The sequence below is a fragment of the Malaclemys terrapin genome, chromosome 23 (assembly GCF_027887155.1).
Source record: "Malaclemys terrapin pileata isolate rMalTer1 chromosome 23, rMalTer1.hap1, whole genome shotgun sequence".
Lineage (NCBI taxonomy): Eukaryota > Metazoa > Chordata > Testudines > Emydidae > Malaclemys > Malaclemys terrapin.
The window spans coordinates 13,784,463-13,799,522 of record NC_071527.1 but is presented as its reverse complement, the minus strand read 5'-3'; the positions used below and the strand labels follow the sequence as shown (position 1 = coordinate 13,799,522).

The following is a 15,060-nucleotide window of genomic DNA, read 5'->3' as shown; positions in this document are numbered from 1 at the left end:
GAAATTCCAAGGATGTTTTAGTATCGGCAGCATGAGACCTCCAGCATGTGTCACTCAAATTGAAATCCCCCATGACCATGCAGCTTCCCCCCCTACATATTATAGATGGGTGCATAAGAAAATGGTCATCCTGTTCCCTATTGTGATTTGGTGGTCTGTAGCAGACACCAACTAATAAACCATCTTGTGCTTTATCTGATGAGACATTGATCCATAAGCATTCAAGATAATTTTCTTCCAAGTTATCATTGACAGACAGGCCTAGACTACAGACTTATATTGGTAAATCTATGTCGCTCAGGGGTGTGAAAAATCCACACCCCGACCTAACTCCTGGTGTGGACAAGCACTACGTCAGCAGGAGACTTGCTCCCCTCAATATAGCTATCGCCTCGCGGGTAGGTGGATTAACTATGCCAATGGGAGGAGCTTTCCTTCTGGCATAGGAATGTCTTCATTTAAGTGCTACAGTGTGTGACGTTCTGTACCTCATGGGAACACCCTACACCCCCACGTTCATTCTCATAAAATGATTGTGTGGTATCCAATGCAAAGTTTGTCATGTTGGGTGTCTTTGGAAGGCTCATGATGCACTGAGCATTGTTGTTCTAGTAATTGTTGTTACAGTGATGTTATAGTAACGTTATAGGTTGTAATTTCATGTATATAGTTATGAGGCTGAAAATGTGTCCTCGTGGCTTAAAACAGGCCCAGGCAAAACTCTCCAAGAGCAGGGGGGCAGATCACACCCCATCAGGGCATGTATGGGACAAACCCAGCCCAGCCTCACAGGAACAAAGGACACTGGCCTAGGTAGCAACAAAGAGTCTCTTGGACTCTCGAGTGAGTCACCCCCCCTTCCTTCGGTCAGTAGGGACTACAATGAGGTAATGCTCACCTGACCCTGAGGGGGGGGCAAAGCCAAGAGGGAAGAAGGAACATGATAAAAGGGAGAGACGTTTGCCATGCTCTTCCTCTCTCTTTCACCTCCATCTACAGACATCACCACCAAGCGACTGAAACACTGATCAAAGGGGAGAGCCTGGCTGTAGAGCAACCAGCCAGCTTGTGGTGAGAAGCATTTAAGTTTGTAAGGGCATTGAAAGTGTTAAGATCAGCTTAGAATGCATTTTGCCTTTATTTCATTTGACCAAATCTGACATGTTATGCTTTGACTTAAAATCACTTAAAATCTATCTTTGTAGTTAATAAATTTGTTTGTTTATTCTACCTGAAGCAGTGCGTTTGGTTTGAAGCGTGTCAGAAACTCCCTTTGGGATAACCAGCCTGGTACATATCAATTTCTTTGTTAAATTGACAAAGCTTGCAGCGTCCAGCGGGCATAAGTGGACACTGCAAGACGGAGGTTCCTAGGGTTGTGTCTGGTACCAGAGATATTGGCTAGTGTCATTTGGTTGCACAATCCAAGTAGCTTACATGCTAGAGGCCGTGCGTGAACAGCCCAGGAGTGGGGGTTCTCACAGCAGAGCAGGGTAAGTCTGGGTCCCAGAGTCAAGGATTGGAGTGACCTAGCAGACCACTGGTCCAGATATCACCAGGAGAACATCACACAGTGGCATCAGTGCAGCTGCGCCAATGCAGCATTTTAAGTCTAGACTTGCCCTCAGGAAAGTAAATTTTTGAGAGCAAGACTTGCACCTTATTGTAGAACCCACAGATTGGAAGGGGGTGGAGAGTGCTGGAGCTGGTGCTAGTGGGTGCTATACTTTCACTGTTACGGATTTATTTGAATTTTTACTGCTCCACACTAAATAGAGTGGGTGTGATTGTTCCTAGTGGCACAGCATGAGGTGCAAGGAAAGCCTGGTATCATGGTAAAGAAGTGAGCCAGGGCCCATCATTGTGCCCTGGGGTCCCTTCCCAGTTCCCATTCTGCCACTAAACACCAAGACCCGGAAGGGTTGCTTTGTGGATTTATGTGCCTCATAGGCAGGTACCCAGCTGAAGCAGAGGGTATATAGATAGAATCATAGAATGTCAGGGTTGGAAGGGACCTCAGGAGGTCATCTAGTCCAACCCCCTGCTCAAAGCAGGCCCAATCCCCAACTAAATTAGATACAATGCTCCCTCCTGCAGAAGGTGCTCTGTGAGTGTCTGTGCCATTTCATGGCAGGTGTTATACAGGTTGCTAATGTGCCATCTGTGGAAGGCAGAGTGTGGGGGCACGCACCCTTTTGCAGCAGGTGCCAGCTGGGCTCTCTTGCACCTTCTGAAGTTGGTGGCATCAGGGTACCATGCACCCAACTGTAGCAAGCAGACTTGGGGTGCCATGAGTCCATTGGCAGGAGGTGATATGCTTGGTGCCTTGTGCTCACCTGCAATTGGCTTGGGGCTGCCAAAGGCCCATCTGTGGTCAGTGATATTGGGGCTGGCATTTCCTTTCTGCAGCAGAGAGTGATATTTGGTGCTAGGTAGGCTGTCATGGCTCAGCTGCGATGAGTGACAATGGAGGAGGTGACATGCATAACTCAATGGCAGGTGTTACCAGGATTCCACACACCGCTTTTTGGCAGATGACTCTGTGTGGTGCAGGTTGCCACATACTTGTTTGAGGCAGGAGACATGGGAGTGTCTCATTCCTCCTTGTATGAGATGGTGACAGGGGCCACATCAGTCTGTGGTATGTGGAGGGGGGCGTACTATGTGTCATGAGGTTTAGAGAGGGTGTAGTGGGTACCATGGAGATGAAGTGGGTGCATTGGAGGTAGAGCAAGTGCCATGGAGCTATACTGGAGGTATAGTGGGTGCCGGGGAGGTAAAGCACATGGAGCAGGAGCACCTGATTTATGAGGAGAGGCTGAGGGAACTGGGATTATTTAGTCTGCAGAAGAGAAGAATGAGGGGGGATTTGATAGCTGCTTTCAACTACCTGAAAGAGGGTTCCAAAGAGGATGGATCTAGACTGTTCTCAGTGGTAGCAGATGACAGAACAAGCAGTAATGGTCTCAAGTTGCAGTGGGGGAGGTCTAGGGTGGATATTAGGAAAATCTTTTTCACTAGGAGGGTGGTGAAGCACTGGAATGGGTTACCTAGGGAAGTGGTAGAATCTCCTTCCTTAGAGGGTTTTAAGATCAGACTTGACAAAGCCCTGGCTGGGATGATTTAGTTGGGGATTGGTCCTGCTTTGAGCAGGGGGTTGGACTAGATGACTTCCTGAGGTCCCTTCCAACCCTGATATTCTATGATTCTATGATAGCAGGTGCCATGGAGATGTAGTGGGTGCACTGTTGGTATAGCGGGTGCCATGGAGCTATACTGGAGGTACAGTGGGAGCCGTGTGTTGACCTGCAGTTGGAATGAGGACACTGCCTTCTCACTGTATTAGGGCAGGCTCTGTGTACTGGTCTGCAATGTATGGAACAGCGGGTGCAGTACGTGCTATGGGATGCCCAGTGACTCTCTATGATAGGTGGCAGGGGGTGCCCTTTCCATGCATTCATTGTGGCAGGCACAGGACAACAGGACTCCCTCAGAGCTTTCTTCTTTCTAATCTTTGAGGGTGAGGCCAAAGAACAGAAACTGGGAATGCAGCCAGGTTAACACAGGGGCCCAAGGAGCCCTTGGTGCAAACTCCTGTATATGAGAGGCACAGGAAGAGGCATGGCACCAGTGCCTCTGTCTGCCCCCCAGGTGTCGTACCCCACCCCTTGGCACTAGCACGTGCTGCAGTTGCAATGCAGCAGCACAGACTACTATCCTGGGGAGAGACATGGCCAATGCATCGGCAGCTTGAGCTGGGGAGGGGACTTGGAATCCCCCTGAAGGGGCAGATGGAAAAGCTGTTAGAGAAGGAGAAGGATTGAGATGCTGAGCTAGCAGGTGAACCGGAGCTGGGGAAGGAGGTGAAGTGATAAAAGGAAAACAGGAGAATAAAAGTAGGAGACTGGTAAGCAAGAAGGAGGAAAGAAGATTTCAGGTCAGGAGAAGCAAAAAAACTAACAAACAAACAAAAAACCAACCAACCAACCAGACCTGGATATGTGAGCAGGCACTGTTAGAGAAGGGAAATATCGGGAGAAAAAATCTACAGACTTAACAGAGAGCGAGTATCAAGGGAAAAAAACTGAAAGGAAATATAATTGGTGAACAAGGGAATTGATCAAAAAACTGGGTTAGAATCATAGAATATCAGGGTTGGAAGGGACCTCAGGAGGTATCTAGTCCAACCCCCTGCTCAAAGCAGGACCAATCCCCAACTAAATCATCCCAGTCAGGGCTTTGTCAAGCCTGACCTTAAAAACCTTCAAGGAAGGAGATTCCACCACCTCCCTAGGTAACACATTCCAGTGCTTCACCACCCTCCTAGTGAAATAGTGTTTCCTCATATCCAACCTAGACCTCCCCCACTGCAACTTGAGACCATTGCTCCTTGTTCTGTCATCTGCCACCACTAAGAACAGCCAAGTTCCATCCTCTTTGGAACCCCCCTTCAGGTAGTTGAAAGCAGCTATCAAATCCCCCCTCGTTCTTCTCTTCTGGAGACTAAACAATCCCAGTTCCCTCAGCCTCTCCTCATAAGTCATGTGCTCCAGACCCCTAATCATTTTTGTTGCCCTCCGCTGGACTCTTTCCAATTTTTCCACATCCTTCTTGTAGTGTGGGGCCCAAAACTGGACACAGTATTCCAGATGAGGCCTCAACAATGTCGAATAGAGGGGAACGATCATGTTCCTTGATCTGCTGGCAATGCCCCTACTTATACAGCCCAAAATGCCATTAGCCTTCTTGGCAACAAGAGCACACTGTTGACTCATATCCAGCTTCTCGTCCACTGTGATCCCTAGGTCCTTTTCTGCAGTACTGCTACCTAGCCATTCGGTCCCTAGTCTGTAGCAGTGCATAGGATTCTTCCGTCCTAAGTGCAGGACTCTGCCCTTGTCCTTGTTGAACCTCATCAAGTTTTTTTTGGCCCAATCCTCTAATTTGTCTAGATCCCTCTGTATCTGATCCCTACCCCCCAGTGTATCTACCACGCCTCCCAGTTTAGTGTAATCTGCAAACTTGCTGAGAGTGCAGTCCACACCATCCTCCAGATCATTAATGAAGATATTAAACAAAACCGGCCCCAGGACCGACCCTTGGGGCACTCTGCTTGAAACCGGCTGCCAACTAGACATGGAGCCATTGATCACTACCCGTTGAGCCCGACGACCTAGCCAGCTTTCTATCCACCTTACAGTCCATTCATCCAGCCCATACTTCTTTAACTTGGCGGCAAGAATACTGTGGGAGACCGTATCAAAAGCTTTGCTAAAGTCAAGGAATAACACGTCCACTGCTTTCCCCTCATCCACAGAGCCAGTTATCTCATCATAGAAGGCAATTAGGTTAGTCAGGCACGACTTCCCCTTGGTGAATCCACGCTGACTGTTCCTGATCACTTTCCTCTCCTCTAAGTGTTTCATAATGGATTCCTTGAGGACCTGCTCCATGATTTTTCCAGGGACTGAGGTGAGGCTGACCAGCCTGTAGTTCCCCGGATCCTCCTTCTTCCCTTTTTTAAAGATGGGCACTATATTAGCCTTTTTCCAGTCATCCGGACCTCCTTCGATCGCCATGAGTTTTCCAAGATGATGGCCAATGGCTCCGCAATCACACATCCTGCAAACAGATCCTGGAAATGATAACCAAGAAGCCCACTCACAAAGAACCCAATGTACATGACCAGAGAAAGGGACTCTCTGAACATCTCTTGATGGAATACAGTGCAAAGTTGCCTAATGACAAGTGAGGGCCCACGAGGTGGATAAACTTGGTGAAAAGAAGAACAGGAGTACTTGTGACACCTTAGAGACTAACAAATGTATTAGAGCATAAGCTTTCGTGGACTGGTACAGCCACAAGAACAGTGAATCTAAGGAGCACTTCAAGGGGAAGAGAAGCAAAGAACGGGACAGCAAGAGTGGAGCTGGACTTACCGCCAAGGCGAAGAAAAACTTATTCTTCTCTGATGTGGCACACTATATGCAGAGTAATCTCTTGTTCTGCTGGCATTAACTGCACAGCAGCTACACGCTCACAAGGTGTATGAGTTGGTAATCTGTAGTTTATTATTATAAGTAGTGAGTCTTTGATAATAATCTATATCGGGGTCGGCAACCTTTCAGAAGTGTTGTGCCGAGTCTTCATTTATTCACTCTCATTTAAGGTTTTGCGTGCAGGTAATACATTTTAACATTTTTAGAAGGTCTCTTTCTATAAATCTATAGTACACCTCTACCTCAATATAACGCTGTCCTCGGGAGCCAAAAAATCTTACCGCATTATAGGTGAAACCGCGTTATATCGAACTTGCTTTGATCCACCGGAGTGTGCATCCCCGCCCCCCCCCCCCCCCCCCCCCCCCCCCCGGAGCACTGCTTTATATCCGAATTCGTGTTATATCGAGTCACGTTATATCAGGGTAGAGGTGTATATAACTAAACTACTGTTGTATGTCAAGTAAATAAGGTTTTTAAAATGTTTAAGAAGCTTCATTTAAAATTAAATTAAAATGCAGAGCCCTCCGGACTGGTGGCCAGGACCCGGGCAGTGTGAGTGCCACTGAAAATCAGCTTGCGTGCCGCCTTCGGCACGCGTGCCATAGGTTGCCTACTCCTGGTCTATATCATTTGTGGTCCTGGTACAATTTGGGGGTTTTGCCTTATAAAGTTCTAAATAGTTAAAATTATCCCTTTTGTCTTGGTTTGCCCTGCCTCTCCTCAGCATCGCCTGGCCCAGTGGCTTGGTTTGCCCCTGCCCTGCCTCTCCTCAGTTAGCATCGCCTGGCCCAGTGGCTTGGTTTGCCCCTGCCCTGCCTCTCCTCAGTTACCATCGCCTGGCCTAGTGAGGTCACCACCAGGGCCGGCTCCAGGCACCAGCCCACCAAGCTTGTGCTTGGGGCGGCACCTGGAGGGGGGCGGCGCGGTGCTTCGGCTCCGGCCGCCGGGGAGAGCGGGGCCACGGCCGGGGCTCGCCGCCCTCCCCCCAGTGCTCTGGCCGCCGGGGACAGCAGAGCCGCAGCGGGCTCGCCGCCCTCCCCCCAGCGCTCTGGCCGCCGGGGACAGCAGAGCCGCGGTGGGCTCACGGCCTCCCCCTGGCGCTCTGGCCGCCGGGGAGAGCGGAGCCCCGGCTGGGGAGAGCGGAGCCCCGGCCGGGGCTCGCCGCCCTCCCCCCGGCGCTCTGGCCGCCGGGGAGAGCGGAGCCCTGACCGGGACTCGCCGCCGGGGAGAGCGGAGCCCCGGCTGGGGCTCACTGCCCTCCCCCCGGGGCTCCGGCTGCCCTCCCCTGCCGCGCTGGGGGAGTGGGGGGCGGCCGGAGGCTTTTTTGCCTGGGGTGGCAAAAAAGCCAGAGCCGGCCCTGGTCACCACGCAAGCACTGTGAGTCCCAGCACACTTGGCACAGTCCCCCACAAGGCTGAGGGAAACAGGATCTCCCCGAATGAGTGAGGAACCAGTGTGGGCAAACAGGCAGTGTGAACAGACATGGAGCGCTGGTACCAGTGCAGCCAGTTAGCAAAGGCTGACCCCCAGTCACTGCAGTGCCACACTTCCTCTGGGGAGCCCATCTGACAGCATCTCCCTGTTCCATGCTGTGGGGGGCTGACAGTCCCCGAGTTCCTGGCTCACTGGGGTTATGCTGCTGGGCTGAGTAGCTGGGGAGAGGGACTATTTGACAGCCCTACAGACCAGAGCCTCCAGTCCCAGAATAGGCACCGAATGGGCAGCGCAGTCAGCAGGCTTCCAACACCACACTGTGGTTCCAATGCTGCTCTGTAATGCTGACATCTGCCCCGTTCTGGGCAGACAAGGTGTGCTGGCATGGAGGGCTAGCCAGATGTGGCCTTGTCTACACACCTGCAGGCAATCACCACCAGCTGCTGCCCTGTCAGCTTTCACATGACAGCATAGTCACGCCAGACTAGTCCTTAAGTGGCAAACCTCTAAGCACAGCCCAGTTGCTGCAGAAGAGTGCACACTGAGTCAGAAGTGGGGGGGAGCTTCCTTCTCATAGACTTTAAGGTCAGAAGGGACCATTATGATCATCTAGTCTGACCTCCTGCACAACGCGAGCCACAGAATCTCACCCACCCACACCACTTATGTCTGAGCTACTGAAGTCCTCAAATTGTGGTTTGAAGACCTCAAGGTGCAGAGAATCCTCCAGCAAGTGACCCGTGCCCCATGCTGCAGAGGAAGGTGAAAAACACCCAGGCCTCTGCCAATCTACCCTGGAGGAAAATTCCTTCCCGACCCCAAAGATGGCGATCAGCTGAACCCCGAGCATGTGGGCAAGACTCACCAGCCAGCCCCCAGGAAAGAATTCTCTGTAGTAACTCAGATCCCACCCCATCTAACATCCCATCACAGGCCATTGGGCATATTTACCGCTAATAATCAAAGATCAATTAATTGCCAAAATTAGGCTATCCCATCATACCATCCCCTACATACACTTATCAAGCTTAGTCTTGAAGCCAGATATGTCTTTTGCCCCCACTTCTCATTTGGTGGGGAAGGGGGAGTCTCCATTGGGGGCACCGGGAGTTTTCTGTGGGGAGGACTGTCCATGGGAAGAAGGGGGATTTTCCTTGTGGGGAGGGGTTCTCCATTGGGGACAGTGGATGCTCTGTGGAGGGAGGGGGATTCTCCATTGGGGGTGGGGGGATTTTCCATGGGGAGAAGGGGATTATCCATTGGGGGCAGGGGGATACTCCATGGGGAATGGGAGTTCTACATGGGAAGAAGGGGGATTCTCTGTGGGGGGCAGGGGATTCTCCATTGTCCTCAGTGGGAAGTGCTGAACACTGAGTACTTTTCAAACCCACTCCCCAAGTCCCTGTTTGGGCGCGAAGTGATTGCTGTTGCAGGTGGTTGCCCGGCTGTGACTCATTCTGGATCTCTCTCCTTAGGTGCTCCTGGGATGAGGGGTGAACAAGCGTCATGCTTCTGCCTCAAACAAAAGAAAACATCAACTAAGCCAGAAAAAGCACCCCAAAGCCAACAACGCTATTCTTCTCCTGAGCAGCCTCCCAGCGAGGGGAGGAGAGCAGGCACCCCCTTTGGTACCACGATGACTTCTCAGCACAGGAACCACTCTCAATTCCTCTGTCCTTTGACAAAGACCCTGGAGAAAACGGGGTCTCTAGAAGAGGTAGAAATCCAAGCCAGGCCCGGACCATTTGGCTTGTAACAAGCTTGCCGGATAGTGTGTATAAAACTCTTTTGGAAGATAATTTATTTTTGAATAGCGGAAAACAAATTCTCTGTTGGTACTAGCTTTCTGCTTTGCAAGTGCCCTGGGTACCCACCAGAAAGGCTCCAAAGGGTCCATTCACTCCCATTTGTGCCCAGTGCTTGGCCTGCTGATGGGATCAGCCCTGACATGTCTCCTCCACACATCCTGCAGCAGGACTGGATAATGCAAGAATAGAATCTCCTGGAAGTTATCTGTGTCCCATTTAATCTGCCCTCCCACAGCAGCCAGGATTCCCTTGGGAGTCTCTCCCATTTGCCGTCAACAACGGCCCAGATAAGAGGGCTCAATTTGTGCCACCCTGCAGCCCCCATTTTTCTCACCTCCCATGTTGTCAGATACTAGAAGCCATAGAAAGAAGTCAGACTGATTTCCTGGGTTTCGGTGAGCTGTGCTGGAATTGCCAATGAGGAGTTTATGTTCCCAACTTCCACAGTAGCTGAAGCCCGCTGGCTGCTTCCTCTAGACTAGAGGACTATGCTAGGGTTACCATACGTCCTCTTTTTCCCGGACATGTCCGGCTTTTCGGCAGTCAAACCCCCGTCCGGGGGGAATTGCCAAAAAGCGGAACATGTCCGGGAAAATGGCGGCTCTGTTTAAGAGCCCGGCTGCCTGAACGCTACCGGCTTCGGGCAGCCCCGTGCCTGGAGACCCTGCGCCGCCGGAGCCCGGGAGGGGAAGTGCCCAGCTGGGGGCGCAGGGTCTGGAGGCACGGGGCTGCCCGAAGCCGGTAGCGCTTGGGCAGCCCAGCTCTTAAACAGAGCCGGGGCGGCTGGAGCCTCCAGCCCCCGGGGCTCTGTGTAACTGACCCAGTGTCAGTTACACAGAGCCCCAGCCGCTGGAGGCTCTGTTTAAGAGCCGGGCTGCCCGAGAGCTACCGGCTTTGGGCAGCCCCCGTGCCTGGAGACCCTGCGCCGCCGGAGCCCGGGAGGGGAAGTGCCCGGCTGGGGGCGCAGGGTCCGGAGGCAAGGGGCTGCCCGAAGCCGGTAGCGCTCGGGCAGCCCGGCTCTTAAACAGAGCCTCCAGCGGCTGGGGCTCTGTGTAACTGACACTGTGTCAGTTACACAGAGCCCCGGGGGCTGGAGGCTTTTCTCCTCTTTGGCTCTGTGTAACTGACACTGGGTCAGTTACACAGAGCCCTGGGGGCTGGAGGCTCCAGCCGCCCCGGCTCTGTTTAAGAGCTGGGCTGCCCAAGCGCTTCCGGCTTCGGGCAGCCCCGTGCCTCCCGGGCACCAGCTGCGCTGGGGAAGCGCCGGCTGGGGGCGCAGGGTCTGGGGGCTGCCCGGGAAACCGTGATGCTGGTAGCACTGGGGCAGCCCTTTCCCCCTGGCTGGGAGTGGGAGGGAGGAGGGGGCGGAGTTAGGGTGGGGGAAGGGGCGGAGTTGGGGCGGGGCTAAGGGTGGGGAAATGGGCGGGGCCATGGCCCGTGGAGGGTCCTCTTTTTTTATTTATGAGATATGGTAACCCTAGACTATGCGGCAGTGCAGGCATCCCCAGAAATGTACCCAGATGCTTATTAGAACCTTAAGCTGTTCCTTTGTCTGTAGCATCAAGCAGCTTCTTCCTGGACCTATTTCCTCATCTAGTCTCCGCCCCTTGTGAGTTACCAGCACAGCTCTCCTGGGAGTGAGTGGGTGGAGCCAATGAAGGGCAGAGCGAGTGCTGGCCAACAGACCACATGCTCCTCATTGGGACTGGCATGTGCCGATTTCCTGGATGACGACTCAGTCCAGCCACGTTTGCAGACTGTTTGCTTCTTGCTTTAGTGCTGCTTAGAAAGGCAATGCATATAGTGGGTAAAATGAAAACTCCAGAGGGCAAAGAGAAGAGAGGAGAACTTCCAGGACTATCCAGTCCTCATTGCTTTAGAGCTTCCTAGTTTTGGGAATGCAAAAACACAGCATCCAGGGCTTTGTCTAATAACTGAGGCAGAGCCTTGGCCGGTCTGTATTTAACATCTGTTATTATGTCACTGTAAGGACTCTGCCCTCTGAACAAACCTGCATGAAAATAAAATCATGATTGTGCCCCTGCCTGGCACGCAGAGTGCTACATAAGGTGCTTTGTTGTGGGTGGTGCTGGCCTGGCTGATGTCATACCACACGTCCCCCTCCCCCAGAGAGTAGTGCAAAGCCCTGGTGCTTCCGGACGCTGGAGGTTTGTGGCAGCTCCTACTACATTCCTCCCCACTAACCCCCCAACAGGGATTTAGAGATTCAAACCCTTAAGCATATAAGAACTTGTATCAGAAACTTCTCAGAGACCTGCCACTTCAATCCTGTTGGTTGGAGCCAGTAGATTCTGCTAGCTTGGTGGGTTGAAAATCAAGGGCAGAAAAATCACACATTCAAATTCCTGGGGTTTTCCCATCAGAATTAGAGAGTTTACTGATATTTTAAATTGAAATTTTTGCCCAGCTCTGATCCTAGACAAGACTAAGAAACTGCCTCTGGAGCAAGTTAGGAGTGACCTCTCCAAGCTCCTTCAGCTCCCAGGTGAGGCTGAGAGACCATTCACAGCCACAGAGGATGGTGGAGGGATGCAACACCCAGCAAGTGAATTTGCAGCATCACAACCATGCTGGTCCCCAGGGTTTTGCTTTTAAACTTAACTGATAAGGCACCTCTGCACTGGTCCTTTCCCAGTCTAGTAGGGACCAGCTGTGCAGCAAGGCCACAGCGCCTAAATCCATATTTACACATCTAAATCTGGTGTGCTACTGAAGCAAAAGGTCTCAGCACCTCTGGAAATCAGCCCATTTCTTTAGGCACCCAAGTGTGAACGCTTTGGCTGAAGGATACATGGCAAAGGTGTGGGCATTTCCACATGGACACTTACTGAGCTAATGACAGATTGCTATGGAGGGTCCCAGCACTTAATTTCTCACACTGCTGAGCTTTTCTCTGAGCAATGTTCTGTGCACAATAGTTCTGCCCTCCAAGGCAAGAGCTGTGCAGATGCTGAAAACGGCTCCAAAACCCCAGGATCTGGGATATCTGGAACCAACCCCACCCGGATCTCCTGCTGCAGCACGACCCTGGTTATTTCTCCTGATTCTCCAGACACAACAGGCAGTTTCCTCACATTCAGGTGCAAACCCAGAGTACAAGCAATAATGAAAAAAGACAATGCCTCCACATCTTCCCCACCATCAGCAAACCAAACTGTGGCTGCTGAAAAGGGGGGAAACTGTTGTTCTCCTTCCAGCAGCCGGGAGTCCAGGCAGACTCTGGTTCCTGTTTGACTATAAATAATAAAAATGACAAAATCTGTATTCTTCAAACACACTCTCCCTCTCCTGCCACAGATCTCATCATAATTAATTGGGGGGGGGGGGTGTATGTGTCCATACAATCTCCTGCCTCTATATGGAAACACAACTGCGCAATATTGTGTTACAAGCCCCATTCTGTTCCCAAGTGACAGAAGAGCAAACTGAGTTCACCCACATCAGTGCAAGTCACTTTTTATACCCCTTCAGCACCATGGGATTGCACCCTTGTAGCTGCACCAATGCAAAAAACACCCAAGATAGTCAAACCTTATTGTGACATCAGAGGTAACTCCACCGATCATTGCCCTGCCTATCTTCATTTGCATACTGCAATTCCATTGGTTGAACTGAGTAAGACAGCAGAAAAAAGTATCCATTAATACATTAATGGTTATTAATATATTAATTACATTAATTCATTAATACTTATGCACATGAAATTTTATTCACATGCATTGTCCTGGTGCAACATATGGAATTACTCACATGAGTGCATGTGTGTATTTCTTTGTAGGCTCCAGCCATTCAGTTTTAGCTGCCAGCCACCGGAAAGTCTGGGAAGAATTTTCCAGGTTAAATGTGTTTTTCCCTATGTAATCCTTACTTTTTACATATTACAACTGGTGGATGCTCTACCCTCATGAGCTGATAGCAGTTTTCAAACTATCTAATTGTTCATTAAAATAAATAAAAATCCTATTAAAATATGATTTAGTATGTCTTCATTTATTGCTAAGATTCAAGGTGCATCTGAAATAAAGGCACAGACATTTTTGTAAGTATAAATTGCCGTAAAAGCCTCCTTTAAATTAAACTTGTCAAGCATTAATCAAAGAATAAAAAAGATAAAAATTTAAAGATAAATAGCTTAAAATCTGCTTTAAAAAAGTAATGTCCTTTTGAGATTAATTAAAAAAGCACAATACCATATTACTTAGAATATCTAGAAATATTAATCCAAAGGGGAAAAAAACCTTTTCAAATTCTTATAACAGCAATTATTGTTGTTATTGTTTTATTATTATTATTACAGACACAGAAAAAGTTAAAACTTTTTAAATGTAAGTATTAAGCAAATCTTCTAGTTTGACAATATAGTTTTCCCTTTCTCTTTGACTGGCCAGAGCTTTTTATAGGGAAAAATGCCTGTTTGACAATCTTCTAGACCAGGATACCAACTCAAAGCAACACCAGACCCTGTCAGAACAACAGAAGCAAAACTTGCAGACATATTTCTACTACTACGATGATCAACACCCCCGTACCCTGCAACACACCTTGCAAAATCCATCAGTACGCACATGCCTATCACAACAGGTGGTGTACCTCATTTTTATGCACTAAATGCCCGAACAACAACTATGTGGGTGAAACGAGAATCACAGTGCTCTCAAACAAATTCACACAGAAAAAATGATAAAAGACGTAAGCACATTATTATTACCTGTGGGTGAACACTTTTCACAAAGAGAATACTCCCTATCTGACTTCTCAGCCCTCATCCTCAAAGGAAACCTGCACAACACCTTCAAAAGACAAGCTTGGGAGCTTAAATTCATAACTTTGCTAGGCCCAAAAAGTCATGAACTGAATACAGATACTCGATTTATGGCTTGTTACAAGAATTTATAACCTACTAACAACCCTCCCCCCCGCCAGTTTTTTTCCCCCTCCTTCCCCCGTTATGACTGGAAGGGTGTTAAAGGGCCACCTCACCTTGAATGGTCCGTGACATATGTGTTAACTACTTATGCTCACAATTCATTCTATCTTGTATTTAGCTATAACACTCTGGCCTGGCCTACACTAGGGAAATGTCTACACGACACAATTAAGTCAACCTAACTTAGGTCCCCATACAGACACCGCAGTAATTACATTGATTGTGCATGTCTACATTTTGCTTCTTGTGTCAGCAGTGTGCACCCTCAGCAGGAGCGCTTCTGTTGTTTGTATTGTCGCATGGGCCATTATGGGATGGCTTCTGAAAGCCAGTTAACAGTCGATATAAGCAACGTAATGCTGCATCGACCTAACTACATCAACACTGAGGCCATGTCTACACTACCACTTATGTCGGCAAAAGTTGTGTTGCTCAGGGGGTGTGAAAAAAAACCTGCCTGAGCAACATACATTTCAGCAGCATAAGTGGCAGTGTGCACAGCGTTATGTCAGCAGGAGAGCTTCTCTCTCCGGCATAGCTACCGCTGCTTGTTAGGAGAGGTGTAATTACATTGACAGGAGCACTCTCTCCTGTCGGCACAGAGCAGCTACGTGAGACATCTTACAATGGCATAGCTGTATTGGTTCATCTGTGCCACTGTAAGGGCTCTAGTGTAGACATAACTGGACTCTCCGCCTCTCGGGAAGATAGAGTTATTCAGTCAGTGTAGCGGGGCAGTTACGCCAGCGGGAGCAAAATTTTAGTGTAGACACTTACATAGTTAGAGCACCATAAGCTGCCTTGTGTTGACCTAACTCTGTAGTGTAGACCAGGCCTTGGAAATTAGGTCCGTATAATTACATTGCTC

The 15,060-nt window shown here is 49.8% G+C and overlaps 1 protein-coding gene across 1 annotated transcript in view; it reads left to right on the top strand.

Annotated features, from left to right (window-relative positions):
- LOC128828337 (twist-related protein 2-like) overlaps positions 1-9,986 on the top strand; it is a 37,403-nt gene extending 27,417 nt beyond the window's left edge. The window contains exon 2 of the mRNA XM_054012918.1: positions 8,912-9,986. The gene's annotated coding sequence lies outside the window, so the exon portion shown is untranslated. The remainder of the gene's footprint in view (positions 1-8,911) is intronic.
- Positions 9,987-15,060: the final 5,074 nt, after the last annotated feature.